At 34.1% G+C, this 15754-nt stretch overlaps 1 protein-coding gene across 5 annotated transcripts in view; it reads right to left on the bottom strand.

Moving 5' to 3' along the window:
- Positions 1-15754, bottom strand: part of LOC127854990 (polypeptide N-acetylgalactosaminyltransferase 5-like) — a 127507-nt gene that overhangs the window by 99549 nt on the left and 12204 nt on the right. For 2 of the 5 annotated variants that reach the window (XM_052390212.1, XM_052390213.1), the window contains exon 2: positions 6809-6847. The gene's annotated coding sequence lies outside the window, so the exon portion shown is untranslated. The other 3 variants (XM_052390214.1, XM_052390211.1, XM_052390209.1) reach the window with 3 other exon arrangements.

Raw genomic sequence — 15754 nt, forward strand, 5'->3', positions numbered from 1 at the left:
GATACTTTTTATTTTAAGAAAGTCTCTTTATAGCAAAAACCAAGTTTCGGCGGAAATTGTCGTCCCTGATTAGCCTGTGCGGACTGCACAACCTATTCTGGGACAACACTTTACGCACGTGTATTATAAAATAAAATCTTCCTTTTCACAGATCGAGGCTCAATTTTATATATGCAACCAACATCAAATTCAATTCCTAAATATTTGTGTTTGTATTACATATTTTTGTTGTAATGATTTCATAAATATGACAATATTTCTAGGAAAATAAATGCATAAACAGAGGGACTGGATTGTTTTAAATTATGTCTTTATTTAGAAAAAAGACCAATAATATGCACCTTCAACCATGACATAAAGTCATAGTACAAAGACATATTGTTAATCAATTAAAACTCTTCACTCATTTGAACAACAGCCCGTGGCAATAACAAAGATAAATAAAGATTTAACAAGTGGCAATAACAAAGATAAATAAAGATTTAACAGAACAGAACAGACAATTTATTAAGACTTATACAAATGCACATCATCTAAATGTACATCATTTAACTCTTAACACACTTGTTTGAATTTGACCCTTTCAAATATTGATGTCCAGTTAGAAGATTTGCTAGTAACTGCATTATTGAGTTATACTGATGGGATACAACTCACTATATTGATCATGACTGCTCAGATGATGGTAATGTTCTCCAGGGATGACATTAAAGAGTGGCAGCAGGTGTTCTGTAAACTGTAATTGAAGAACCCAGTCTAGCTAGTTGTCCCATATGGGTGATTGTATTTAATAACCAGTCAGAGACAATCCAACAATTAACAATTTTAATATGTGCTGCACCTTTAACCACCTGCTGAGCGAGTGTTGTTTTTTTCAACAGCTCTTCTCTTGAATGTGCTACACAGCATAGTTTACAAAGTCCTTCCTTTTAGACTGATATTAATCTATACAAAGTGCACCATCTGGTGCTAATTACAAAGTACCTTGCTTATTATTATAATGGAGCATGACAAACATGTCCTTCAGTTCACAGCGGTTAAGTGGACAATTATAGACTCATGCTGAGAAAAATGGGCTTAATCCATAAAGTATTATCCCAGATTGGCCGATTTGTTGTCATCAAAGGCTAATCTGGAAATAATCTGTCTAAACAGGATTTTCACTAAAAAGACACTTCTTTCAAACCAAAACAAGATTTTGTATTCTCAGAAGCACTGATATTGTGACTTTTCATTAAAGAAATTGGACAAGGAGGCATCATGGACCTACACTCCTCAGATGTGTCCTCTGAGGCCCATTTTCACACAGGGTTCACCAGAGTACCACTTAGAAATGTACTTTGAGTCCCTTAGACAGTTAGATTTAATTAAAGACCTTTCTTAATAGATTTAAGTTTTCAAGGCTTCATTTCCAAGCCTTAGATACTAATGAGCAGCAAACAGCATAAAACCGGAACAGACTGCGAGTTACAAACATGTACTCGCAGGCTGTTCTGGTTTTATTTTGTTTGCACATAGCCATTTTCCCTTCGCTTCTGATGGGGGAAGGGTTAAATTCCCTACCAGGGAGAATCAAAGGGTCTTTCTCCCTGGCACCAGTACTGGTATTACCCAATTTTTTTGTTACAAAAGTTATCAACTTGTACTATTTTTTAGATTTTAAAATGTTTGTGCCTCTACAATAAATCTAAAGCACTACACAATTATTGACCTTTCCACTTGCCACTGGCAATACATATGCAAAATATTTCTAGATAAGAATAAGATATGGACACTTTCTTTTAACAGTGAATTTAGGTATTTAAATTTGTGTCACTTATAATGAATCATTCAAGTGTAAACCATTTCATGATAATTATTATTTTGTTTAACTAAACGTTAAGTTGTTAGCACTCAGAAATTATAGTATAACTACGGCAACACCTTGCAAATAATCGGCTATAATTATTTTAATAAAGCTATAAACAATGACTTTATGCCCATGATTATAACCCACAATACATTATCAGTTCATTAACATGACAATTGTGACAACATTCATTTCACATACATTTACCACCATATTTTGCAGGCATTTTGAGTGTTTTTTATTGGATATGTCACACAACTTTCAAACCATTTTTTACATAAAATTCACACAAGAAATTAAACATTGCATACCAAGTCCACAATTAATTTCACTCTGTTAATGACTGTTATTTATGACATGGGCTGTTTGTAAAACATGCATGCCCCCAATATGGGCTGTCAGTTGTAGTGGCAGCCTTTGTGTGAATAAGTTTTTTGTCACTGTGACCTTGACCTTTGACATAATGACCTGAAAATCAATAGGTGTCATCTGCAAGTCATGATAAATGTACCTATGAAGTTGCATGATCCTAAGCCTAAGTATTCTTGAGTTATCACCCGGAAACCATTTAACTGTTTCGAGTCACTGTGACCTTGACCTTTGACCTAGTGACCTGAAAATCAATAGGGGTCATCTGCCAGTCATGATCAATGTACCTATGAAGTTTCATGATCCTAGGCAGGGTTTTTTTTTGGCCCGATTTTATAGCCGAAATTTGGATATATTCCCAATCGCAAAAAGTATACTTTTTCTTAACCAAATTTTCAATTTCTAAATATAAAAAGGGCACATAATTCTGTCAAAATGCACGCCAGAGTTATCTAACTTTGCCTGCCCAGTTCCCTCATGATAGTAAGTAAGTGTACCAAGTTTGAATGCAATAGCTTTGATACTTTATAAGAATAGTGGACCTAAACACAAAACTTAACCAGACGCCGATGCCAAGGTGATGACAATAGCTCTTAACTTTTTTTTCAAATGACCTTGACCTTTGACCTAGTGACCTGAAAATCAATAGGGGTCATCTGTGAGTCATGATCAATGTACCTTTGAAGTTTTATGATCCTAGGCATAAGCGTTCTTGAGTTATCATCCGGAAACCATTTTACTATTTCGGGTCACCGTGACCTTGACCTTTGACCTAGTGACCTGAAAATCAATAGGGGTCATCTGCAAGTCATGATCAATGTACCTATGAAGTTTCATGATCCTAGGCATAAGCGTTCTTGAGTTATCATCTGGAAACCATCTGGTGGACGGACATACGGATCGACATGTGCAAAACAATATACCCCCTCTTCTTCGAAGGGGGGCATAAAAATTAAAGAATACCATTATTTTACATGTATTAAATAATGACTCAATAATGTCAAACGCAAACTGAAGCACACACAATCACCTTAAGCCACCAAAGAAACTTCATTAGGCGTAAATGTAACTCCAATTAAGGGGAATTTAGGCCCACAAGAGGACTACTTTCAGACCTGCCATGGAAAGATCTGTCAATGAGCATGTACTAGCAGACTTCAAGTCCACTGGTTACATTAAAGTGCTCAGATACAGGGGGAGGGGGTTAGTATCAGAAATATAAATGTAGAGTAAGGGAAAATTATGGCATGATGACAATAAAAAGATTAAATATTAGAAAGGGTGAATGAAAAATTTCTAGATTACCATAAAAAAAATGGGCCATGTAATGTGAAAAAGGGCTTTAATGCATGTGTGTAAAATGTATACGTATATACATTCCGTCTTAACTGGATATTTGCTAAGATGAGACTTAGAGAAAAGATAAATATCATAAAAGCGGTAAGTATCGTCCCAGATTAGCCTGTGCAGTGCGTCTGGGACGGCACATGCATTAAACCCCCTTTTCACAGAGCGCGACTAAAATGCTTGTCCACGCTATCTTGCTAACTCCACTGAAGATGTGATTTTCTTATAATGTATTACAACTGTGATGAATATCCTGTGCCAAATGAGTGCAATTTATGACTGCTATTCCTTTTTTTTTCAAAAATATGTTTACACTTGTTTTAACTTACATTGTGCCAACTTAAAGCTGGATAAACCAAACATTCTTTTCAAAATGAAAGTTTTCTGTTTAGTGAATGCAACTAAGTACATGGATAAGTGTGTATGAACAACTGTGTTTTATGTATTTCGTGTGTTTGGATCATTTAACAAGATAAATGATACTGTATAATATTTATTTAAACATAAGTGAATACAACAACCTCCAATGATAAAACACAAGTATCACTAAAACACCCTCAAAGCATTTCACTACATCCTAATAATACAAACTGCATTCATTTGTACATCAAGCATTATTTGCCAACACAACAATCATATAAATCGAAGAAAACCTGAGCACTTCTTATTGGGCGAAGTTACATTAAAATATTGCAAACATTTTGAGAGCTTTGTTGCAAAAATCCATCTTTCCCCATAAACAAGGCCATTTGGTATCTACTGACACTTCTGATAAGCAAACTTCTTCAAACACACTACATTCATATTGTTGATAAGATAATGGCCAAAATTAGTGAAGTCAACTAGGTAGATGTAGTGCAGTTAACTTAAAAGATTGTACTGTGAATGAAATTTACTTTTAAAGTTTTTTCAATAATGAATCTGTTAAGTAAGAATATGTCTGTCTGTGTGTCCGTCTGTGTGTATGTCTGTGTGTCTGTCTGTGTGTCTGTCTGTGTGTCTGTCTGTGTGTTTGTCTGTGTGTCTGTATGTGTGTCTGTCTGTCTGTGTGTCTGTGTGTCTGTCTATCTGTCTGTCTGTGTGTCTGTGTGTCTGTGTGTCTGTCTGTCTGCCCATGTGTCTGTCTGCCTGTCTGTGTGTCTGTAGGTCTGTGTGTCTGTCTGTGTGTCTGTCTGCTGTCAGTCTGTGTGTCTGACTGTCTGTGTGTCTGTCTGTTTGTCCTGAAATGTGGATAAGATTGAAAACATAAATGGACATTTCATGTTAATGTTACTGTGACATTCAAAAACAATAAAACTTTATGTTCAGCGTCTATTAATAATTAATATAAACTCTGTCCATGTACAACAAAAAGTTTTTAAAAAGATAAAAAGTTTCTCAATGTATTGACTTTGATAAATTAACTGTCAGTGTAGTTATTATTTTTCTGCCTATTTTTCAACAGACAATTACAATATTAGAGCATGAAAATGATGTTAATTACTTCTTTATAACATAAGACTGAGGACATAGCCATAGTCTTAAGTACCGCAAATTAAAAACAATTGCTTTCGAGATAGGGTTTGTGACGGACTGACGGACAGACAGACAGTCACAGACGGAAAGACTGACAGACAGTTAAAAAACTAAATGCCACCCTTCGGGAGCACAAAAAGCAGAAAAAGTCATTAGGCAATTAGTTTATATTTTATTCAAAAACAAAGTTTAACTTCTTAAAAAAATATTTCATAGTAATGTTTAAATTTAATTCTGAACATTACCACATTGATTGTCCTCAGTCATAAAAACATGAATAATGGACAGGAAATTACAGCTAGTGATCTACAGATCAACAAATACAGATCTCAATTGGAAGGAGGATTTACAGACCTGCAAGTGTCATTTTGATATTGTCATGTAAATTTGAAACCCAAAAAAAACATCAATAACAAAGAAGACACCATTAAATGTCTTAAATTTAAGTGTTGTACAATGCTAGTTTAAAAAGAAACCGTCAGAGACGGGTGATGCTCCCCAAAGGTTTTTTTGTCACAATATTGCACTATATATTAAAAACTATTGCTTTCGAGATAGGGTTTGCACAGTGCCCTCACCTGGTTCACTGGCCTCAATACCAGTCAGCAGCTTTGGTAACCACATTGTTTTATTAATTTATCAATTTTTTAAATAACGTTTATTCTATACATTTACTAAGCAACCAATCTTAACACGATATCGCTAATAATAAATTAATAATGATTTATTATTAACAATATTCAAAATTCAAAATGTGCATATACCTTGACATGAACTTAAAATTGATACAATTATTTATTTGTATTAGACAATCAGATGGTCTCACACCAGTCTCAGTTTACATTTTCATGAATTTGCAAATAATATGGTATGGATAAGTGTATATAGAAGTTTATGAGGTCCTTTCCCAGGCGTCGCATGCATTACCATACATTCTCTAATAAACATTCACTCTCTTTTGGGGCCTTACATTGTCCTTACCTTAGGTCTTTCAATACTTATAGTAACTAGAGCACTGCATAACGGGTGCCACGCTCAGCTGCATGTGCAGTTTTGAATAAATGAAAGCTTGTCAGATTTTATTTTTTTTAGAGATCACAGTGACCTTGAACTTTGACCCTGTGACCCAAAAATTGGGTTTGGCATAATGTAGAACTAATCAAGGTGCAGCTACATAGGAAGTTTCAAAGTTGTAGGTTGAAGCACTTTGATTTTAGAGCCAATGTTCAAAAGCTTGACAAAATGTTAACTTTTAGCAAGACGACACGACGAGCTGGAAATGACAAAATGAGCGCGGCTCATATTTTATTGATAGGTTCTTAAAGATTCGAGCAGGAGTCACTGGTTAGAATCATAAATTAAGTTATAAACGCGACACAAAGAATATAATTATCATTTTTTCACCTTTTACCACTTAGATACGTATTTTGACACATTTGTAGTCCCTTAGAAAATTAAATTTTATTAAAGACCTTTCTTACTTGATTCAAGTCATAAAGGTTTCCTTTCCAACCCTTAGATACTGATGAGAAGCAAACAGCATAAAACCTGAACAGAATGAGAGTTACTCGCAGGCTGTTCTGGTTTTATGCTGGTTGCAAAAGCCATTTTCACTTAGCTTCTTATGGGGGAAAGGGTTACATTTTATGGTTCTTTAAATTAATGGTAACACAATTATTTAAACTTCAAATTTGCAATAAAAACGGATCTATGTTCAATAAGTCTTACCTCTTAACGCTCCAGGCTTTTTATCTTAGAGCCTCCATTCTGAAAAGAAAAACAATACTTATTTAATGCTTTTACTCACCACAAAATGTAATATAAAATAAGTTTATCAATATAACAATTGAATAATAAATCTTGCCAGCAATAAAAATAATTTCTAACAATCAGAGTTATATTTCTATCTATTTTTATATATAAATTTAATGGGGCTATACATGTGTAGATACATGCAAGTGTTTGTTGATGTTCACTCAGTTTTGTTTTCATTGCAAATGACAACAATGTTATCGTGAAATAATCACTTCTGAAAAGTTTATAATGTTATTATCTTAGGAAAATAGTATATTAACCTGAGCATAGCGCATACATGTGTCATTCAAATTTACATATGAACATGTATGTGACTTTTTTATACAAACAGGACGTTCGATATAAATTATATAACCACATACAAGTGATATAACAAGACATTAACTATAATTTGTAGTTGTATAAAAAGGGTATATATGCAATGAATTCAATAACATAATTGTTATATACAAGAAAAATTTAAAAAGTTGTTCAGATGAAGCTAGTTTTCAAATTACTTTATTACAGATAAATGTTTGTCAACAACCCTTATTTTAATAATTAAAGCAAATTTTGTTTTTAAAGATATTCCTTGTTTTTTACAACAAATATTAAAATAAAACCTCAAAATGGCTAATAAATCATGTGAAAACATATAAGTAAAAGTAAATTGCATTTATGCATGCAAAAACATTTATGTATGATTATTTATAATAGACAAGGATGATTTGTTCTGAAATGTGCATAATGTTCATGAATTTTACTTGACACATTCACTTTAACCTTTACAGGTTAAAAACTTGTAAATACTGGCATAACGTTTTCCTTAAACTTTACATCCCCTATTCACAGAAAAATATGCAATAAAACATGAACTAGAATAAACTTGTGTCTGAAGAGCTCTTTAAGCCTTCTATATATTTCACTGAACACAGAAACCAGTGTTGTGTGCCATACATAATGTGAACAGTTAATACAGCATGTATTTGACGGTATTCTTGAACTGTTCATTCTAGTATGTATAGCAAATTAATCAACTGTTATAAAAATAATACCTTTTTCTTTGTTAATACATATTCCAATAATCCTACTCAAAACACAATAACAATGAATTACATCACAACAAATATGTACAAGATCAAATAGGATATATATTTCATGTGTTTAGCCCATGACACGTCTACACACTTTTACACCACTTAAAACTTCCACACGATTTGCTAAGAGATTTTCTATCTCTGACAAAACAATACAGCAACCCTTCTGGCTACTTACTATCAGACACTACAACACACTGTAGCATGCTGTACTGCACTCAATGTATACTACCACAGTGTGTCAAGTCCCCACCATACTGGTTGTAAGAACTAACTTTAAATAACTAACCACTTCACCACATGCCCCCCTCTCTGGGTTTCTCCACTGTTTAAACAGTGCTGTTTTTCCCAATACATGTGTACACGGAAATTATCACATATTGCTTAAATGGGATGCAATGCAGATAAATGACAATCAATAGTCTAGATTATAATTAAGTAACATGTACTACTACTTAGGTAAAATTAGAATGCTATTTATAATTAATTTGCATTATTAATTTTATGAATTTATAATACTAAAACATTTAAGGGGCACAACTCATCACCTTCATTATACCACTGAGAGACTTATTTACGTGGCCAACATGACAATAGATCAATTATTGTAAGCCGCTATAATCTGTAGTAAATAAGCACTTCAAATTTTAAAACTAAACATGTAAGAAAAAGAATCTTAACTTGAATATCACAATGATCCTTATATAGCCCGTATATTTTAAATATTTTTATATCATTTGTATTCTAATTATCAAGGTTTTTGAAGAACATTACTTACATATTCAAGACGTCCTCTTTTTAAAGATGCTTTCACTTGTAAAATTGGTTTCAAATTCAGTTACTTTTCCAAATATTGCAGAATTTCTAAATTTACCATGACAACATTAATTCAATGGGAACATTTAACCCTAAAATAGGTCACATTGCTGACAATAATTTTATACATGATGACATCAGGTCTTGCTACACAAAGGCCATCATGGGTCACCTTATCTGCCTTCATGAACACTTTCAGATATGGGATGGTCAAACAGGATTTAGAGTTCCTACATTATGACTGTAACACTCAGCTATCTGGTGGCAAGAGAAAGGATGCGTATATAATTGATTATTGAAAATACCATGATGCAACAGCGACCATGCTTTTTACCTTTACCCCTTAGATATGTACTTTAGAAAGTTAAATTTAATTACCGTAATTACACTATGTTTTCGGACACTTACAAATAATTAAAAAAAATTGTGTCAGAAAACTTAGATACGATAAATATTCACAAAATACAGGTGTCCGAAAACTTAGAGTCAAAAATTGAAGTGTCTGAAAATAGCGTCAATTGTATCAGCGACTACCGGTTATAGCACAAGCTTGTAACAAACCATGCCGTATAGTATAAAATACAGTTATATATGTTTGCACTGCATTTTAACTAATTTTGAATGCTTAATTTATTTGACAGAAAGTTACTACAAGGTTGTACTTTGACCAACGAGTTCAAAGATGAGCATGTGATGCACCGTTACTCGCTAGTATGAACCTGTAATTAACGCAATAAAAAAAATCAAACTATGAATTCTTTGTTTGTTCATTTCCGATAGTTGTTGGAACACCTTCCATTGTTCGTAAAACTTGCAATAGGGTGCATCACACTTTGAAGCGTTTGGTATTTGTCACAGTTATTTTACTGAGAAGGGGTAGTACCATTGCGGTAGATAATTGAACTGTTAATTGGCACTACCCCTGGTAATTGTCATAACACTTATGCTATCGGGCGAGACCATTGTTTAATACCGGTTGACAAGGTTATTTACCCAATAACGCCAATGTAATGGTCCGTTGCCTTCTGAGGCATGATGTTTTATGATGTTAATCTGGTTGTAAAACCCCATGATCGAAGTGTCATTATATATCGAAAACAGGACCGAAATTTTGTAAAATAGCGCTGTAAAATATACTATCCGAAAACTTAGAGACATTAATTATGGACAAAAACTTGTGTGTACGAAAATTAAGAGTCACGAAAAATAATTATTTTTGCTAAAAAAAGGGTAGTCCGAAAACTTAGAGTGTCCGAAAAAATACAGTAATTACGGTAAAGACCTTTCTTACTAGATTCAAGTTTCAAAGGCTTCATCACTAACCCTTAGATACTGATGAGCAGCAAACAGCATAAATCCTGAACTGGCTACGACTTACTCGCAGGCTGTTCTGGTTTTATGCTGTTTGCACATAGCCATTTTCACTTTGCTTATGAGTGGGAAAGGGTTAAGCTTGCTTGGCTTTTACCCTACTTGATTATTTAATATCATGACACACAGTTAATGAAAATGAACTTTGGCCTGACATAGAAAATGGCTTGTTAATAGAAACAAGAAATATCTTTAAAAAAGATATACGGCGTAAATAGTTTAATGAATGAGATCAAGGATAGCGAATGTCTTTTTCTGTGCAGTTCTTAGCTGCATCACACGCAGTACGGGATGTTACGGGGAGTTTTCGCGGCTTATTTTACATTATAACATATTGCTGGTCATAAACCTATAGATACAAAACAGAAAACCAAAAGAAGAATGGAAGTGAAATTTAAACATATGAGTCAACCGGCCACACGAGAAGTATCCGTATTTATAGGCGCGTTCTTCGAACAAACCTGTTTTAGTGGTTTGTCGGGCATTGCTATTTGATTCGATTATTAACAGTATCAATTATCATCGTGCTAATGCTTAAAGTAATATTATGGGCATTTTGCACTGTTGAATTGAGCTTAAAAGAATTAACAGGTCAAAATAGTTAGTTAAAATGTGGTTACTGATTAATTATCTGCAACTCACCTTGCTACCAGTTGTTTATAAAAATATATTTTATATTCGATATTCTTACGTGACCCACCCAGTCCTGTAAGCTGAAATGATCCGTAAAACAATTTCATGTCTTTGTGTCGTATAAACAAATCTGCACTAAAACTAAATTTAGGTTCAACTCGTAAACGCATGATCAGTTGTCAAACGAAAGTACGGTTGATATTCAAATGCATTATTTTTCTCTTTCTGGTATATTGTTTTAGTATGATGATGCTGCATTAATTAATTTAAGTGTATATGAAGTAGAAACATCAAAAATAATCAATGGTTGCGATAGACACCTATAAACTGTTACATGCTCATAATATCACTTTAGTACATTAGGCAATATGGACGAATAATTATTGTTAAATTTATCAACAATAATATTTATCATTGTATTGTTGAAAACACATTAAGAATCTATTATTTACATACCATAATTATATTGCTGAATATCTTCATTTAACATATTTCTGGTCTAAAGAAAATTCCAGGTCACCTAGTTCACGGATAGCGTCTTTATTATATAACGATTATTTTACTGGCCGCCAACTCCGGTGATGACCTGTATATAAACTCTGAATGTCCGCGAATTGACCCGATATACCTCGCGGGTTGAAATGCAATGCTTTAAAGTGAGGCCTCGCTTCCATTGCTCTTTATACTTTTACATGTTAACATGTTGACAGGAATAAGGAAGTAAGTACTAAATATGAGAACATAGCCTTTTAAGTATAAACGCTCTTGCGCTGGTAATACTCTGAAAATAAAAGGTGTACGCACAAACTGTATTGATGTCGAGAATTGAGTGTAAAACTGTTCTATCTATTAAGCCTTTTCATTCGAGATAAAATTGTTTCATACAGTAAAACAGTGTTACAAAGACGCGGATATGTTTCCAATGTTCTGGTGGTATACTCAAATCAGCCAATGGAATAAATGAAGTGTATTCATTCGTACCTAGCCGCGGGAAATTTTATTGGAATTTTATTGGACACTTACAAAGGTCAGGCTAAGGTGAAAAGCTGGCTTATGCAGCTTAAGCCGAAAAATAGTTGCAAGATAAAACAATTTTTGTCACCAATTAATGCAAAGAGCTGGAATAATGAATTCATTGAACAAATATCCATAATGCACAGTGCATTTCAATCCTTCATGCATGTATAACCATGTGAATATTGCTGGAAAATAAGTATATTGTACTACAAATATCCTGTATGCAAAAACATAAAAAGGTACAAGAATAGCAAAAAGAAAGGTGTTTAACCTTTTCCCACTTAGAAGCAAAGTGAAAGTGGCTATGTGCAAACAGCATAATACAAGAGTAACTCGCTGTGCGTATCTGAGAAGTAAAGGGTTAACCACAGGGACTGAAATAACTTTGAGCTCAACAATACTTTAAATGATTCACATCACAAATATACCCAAAGATTCCCGTTTTAAAACATGTCCCAGAGCAAACATGACACTTGATATTCAGCACTGCCAGAAAACAATCTCATAATTCTAAATATATTCATCTAAAATAACCATAAATATAATGTCTTATCAAGTAATAATACTGTAGTAATACAACTATTCCCGAGCGTATCATATCAGCACTCTATTGTCTACCAATTGGAGAACTTTTATAGACCTTCCTTAAATCTGATATCCTCTTTAATATTCCGTTAGGAAATCCAATTTCCCATACTTGAATAAAACTTTATCCCAGCGTTCGAGAACAACTTTAATCCATGGTTTCAATCTTGAATGTTCCTGTGAGAATGAGGCTGCTAAGGAGCTTTGGTGAACAAAAGACCGGTCTGCTATTCAGGAAAGAAAAAATCAGGCTATAAAAGGCATTGGATGCCAAAGAATGACAGCCGGCATGAAATGTGGCCTTTTTATTCTTTAGTTCTTATTAGTTGTCATCTGAAGGTATTATGGGTAAGGAACTTAACAACAACAATCAAACTTTTATGAGTTGACATGTCTGTGCTTTTGTCATGATTTTCTTAACCCCAAAAGTAGTATAACTTTATGTAAACAACGGTGACTATGTTACCTCATCCAAAATCAATCCATGGAGAGATAGATGGATGGATGGATGGATGGATGGATGGATGGATGGATGGATGGATGGATGGATGGATGGATGGCTGGATGGATGGATGGATGGATGGATGGATGGATGGATGGATGGATGGATGGATGGATGGATGGATGGATGGATGGATGGATGGATGGATGGATGGATGGATAGACGGATTATTTATTGAGATACAAGAGGATACAATAGCAATAAGTCAATGGCAAAAATAATTTGTCAACAACCAATATTGTACTACAAGGAACATCATCTGAACCAGATTACGTCATTATGAACCATATGAACATACACCAAAAAGATAATGTCATCAAATCACAAAGTCATAATAATAATTAATAGCATAGATGTGCAGCAAGGTGTGAAAGTTTTTCTCTGAAGTAACATTATCAGTTTTCCGCTTGGCTAACCATAAATAAACTCAACTGAAATTCTAATCTGCATTATTGATTTTAATTCTAATCAGTTTAGTTATACCATGGCAATAATATTACTTGTAACAAATTAAATCTGAAAGCATGATTTAAAATAAAACAAAAGATGTGTTTGTCCGAAACACAATGCCCCCTTCTGAGCCGCTTTGAAGCCACATATTTGACCTTTGACCTTGAAGGATTACCTTGACCTTTCACCACTCAAATGTGGTGCTCCATGATATACACATGCATACCAAATACCGAGTTGCTATCTTCAATTTTGCAAAAGTTATGACCAATGTTAAAGTTTTTGGACGGACAGACGGATGGACGGACTGACGGACAGACAGACAGTCACAGACGGAAGGACTGACGGACAGTTAAAAAACTATATGCCACCCTTCGGGAGCACAAAAAGCAGAAAAAGTCATTAGGCAATTAGTTTATATTTTATTCAAAAACAAAGTTTAACTTCTTAAAAAAATATTTCATAGTCATGTTTAAATTTAATTCTGAACATTACCACATTGATTGTTCTCAGTCATAAAAACATGAATAATGGACAGGAAATTACAGCTAGTGATCTACAGATCAACAAATACAGATCTCAATTGGAAGGAGGATTTACAGACCTGCAAGTGTCATTTTGATATTGTCATGTAAATTTGAAACCCAAAAAAACCATCAATAACAAAGACGACACCATTAAATGTCTTAAATTTAAGTGTTGTACAATGCTAGTTTAACAAGAAACCGTCGGAGACGGGTGATGCTCTCCAAAGTTTTTTTTGTCACAATATTGCACTATATATTCAGATAAAAGGAAATGTCTTGAGGGCACAATAATTTTTTATAGAAAATTTCAAAGGGCCATAACTCTGTGAAAAATCATCTGACCAGAACCCGCTGATAAGATGCACATCTCCTCTTGGTAGTGAAGCTTCCCATAAAGTTTCATTGAATTCTGGTCATTAGTTGCTGAGAAATAGCCCGGACAAAAATTGTGCATGGACGGACAGACACACGCACAGACAGACAAAGCGGCGACTATATGCTCTCCCCAAAAGATTTTTGGGGGAGCATAATAAAATCAATGATCATGATGTTATACTCAATTATAACAATGTTAATTTGAATCCACATAATGCAGTTTATGCTAAGTATGGGTAAAAATTACTTTCATTCAGCCTCTGAAAGGATGGTTCCCCCATGAGATGAAGCCTTAAAAAACAAGAATATCAGTGAAACTGATGGATGCGTCCCGATGATGCGCTTTGTCAATGTATAATGTATGTTTTAATAAAAACCTAAAAAAATATATTAGCCTCGGTGACCTTGACCCCAGTGACCTCAAACCTCATCAAAAGGTAGAGGTCCATGCAAGGTACCTACATGCCAAATATGAAAGCGATTGGTAAAGTATTGAAGGCGCTATGAGGAACGGTAGCAAAAGTGTGACAGAAGGAAGTCTATTATTAGCCTCGGTGACCTTGACCTTGACCCCAGTGACCTCAAACCTCATCAAAAGGTAGAGGTCCATGCAAGGTACCTACATGCCAAATATGAAAGCGATTGGTAAAATATTGAAGGCGCTATGAGAAACGGGAGCAAAAGTGTGACGGAAGTAAGTAAGGAAGTATGGAAAGGACAAACTGGCAACTATATGCTTCGCCGAAATTTTATTTCGGGGAGCATAAAAACTTGAATCTAGTAAGAAAGGTCTTTGATTAAATGTAACTTTCTAAGGGATAACAAATGCGTAAAAATGTGTATCTAAGTGGTAAAGGATTAAACAATTGGGCCTTGAGAATAAGAGGAAATAATTGTTTAGTTATTTTGCTATACAAGTCTTTATATGGACAGGCAGACCTCCATTGTGCTTCCAGTATACTCCCTTCACTTAATAACAGGGGCTTTATCTAAATAGTTAAAAGTACCATTAGATCAAACTGTGAATGGTGTTTTTTGGTCTCTATTGAAGACTTGTTGTCACCTAGATGTGCAGAATTCTGTCACAAACCTTTCACCTAAACTGCTTGAAAAACATTCCTACAATGGACAAGTTCAAAGTTATGATCAAGCTAGTTGACCTTTTCTTTTTATAGTAAAGTAAATACTGCAGCCTTAAGAACATCTGTGTTTTTCAAAGTCATGATGAGAAAAAAATGAAATTATCTCCTTATTCTACAGTAGAGATAGATTCCTTGGGCACATCTGTGTTATTTCATTTCCATTTTCAATGACAATAAGTAACTATTAAGTATTCTCTTAGCAGTGTTCATGGTATACAAGACATTTAAAACATCCCCTGAGAGAACACTATTCATTTTATCTTTAGGTTCATTGATTTGAACCTGTCAGAGAGCTATTTCTGTATCAAAACTTACTATGTACAGTTGTGTTGCATTATTAATAAGCCTTCAATTAGACGATGCCA

This window comes from Dreissena polymorpha, chromosome 13 (genome assembly GCF_020536995.1).
Source record: "Dreissena polymorpha isolate Duluth1 chromosome 13, UMN_Dpol_1.0, whole genome shotgun sequence".
NCBI lineage: Eukaryota > Metazoa > Mollusca > Bivalvia > Myida > Dreissenidae > Dreissena > Dreissena polymorpha.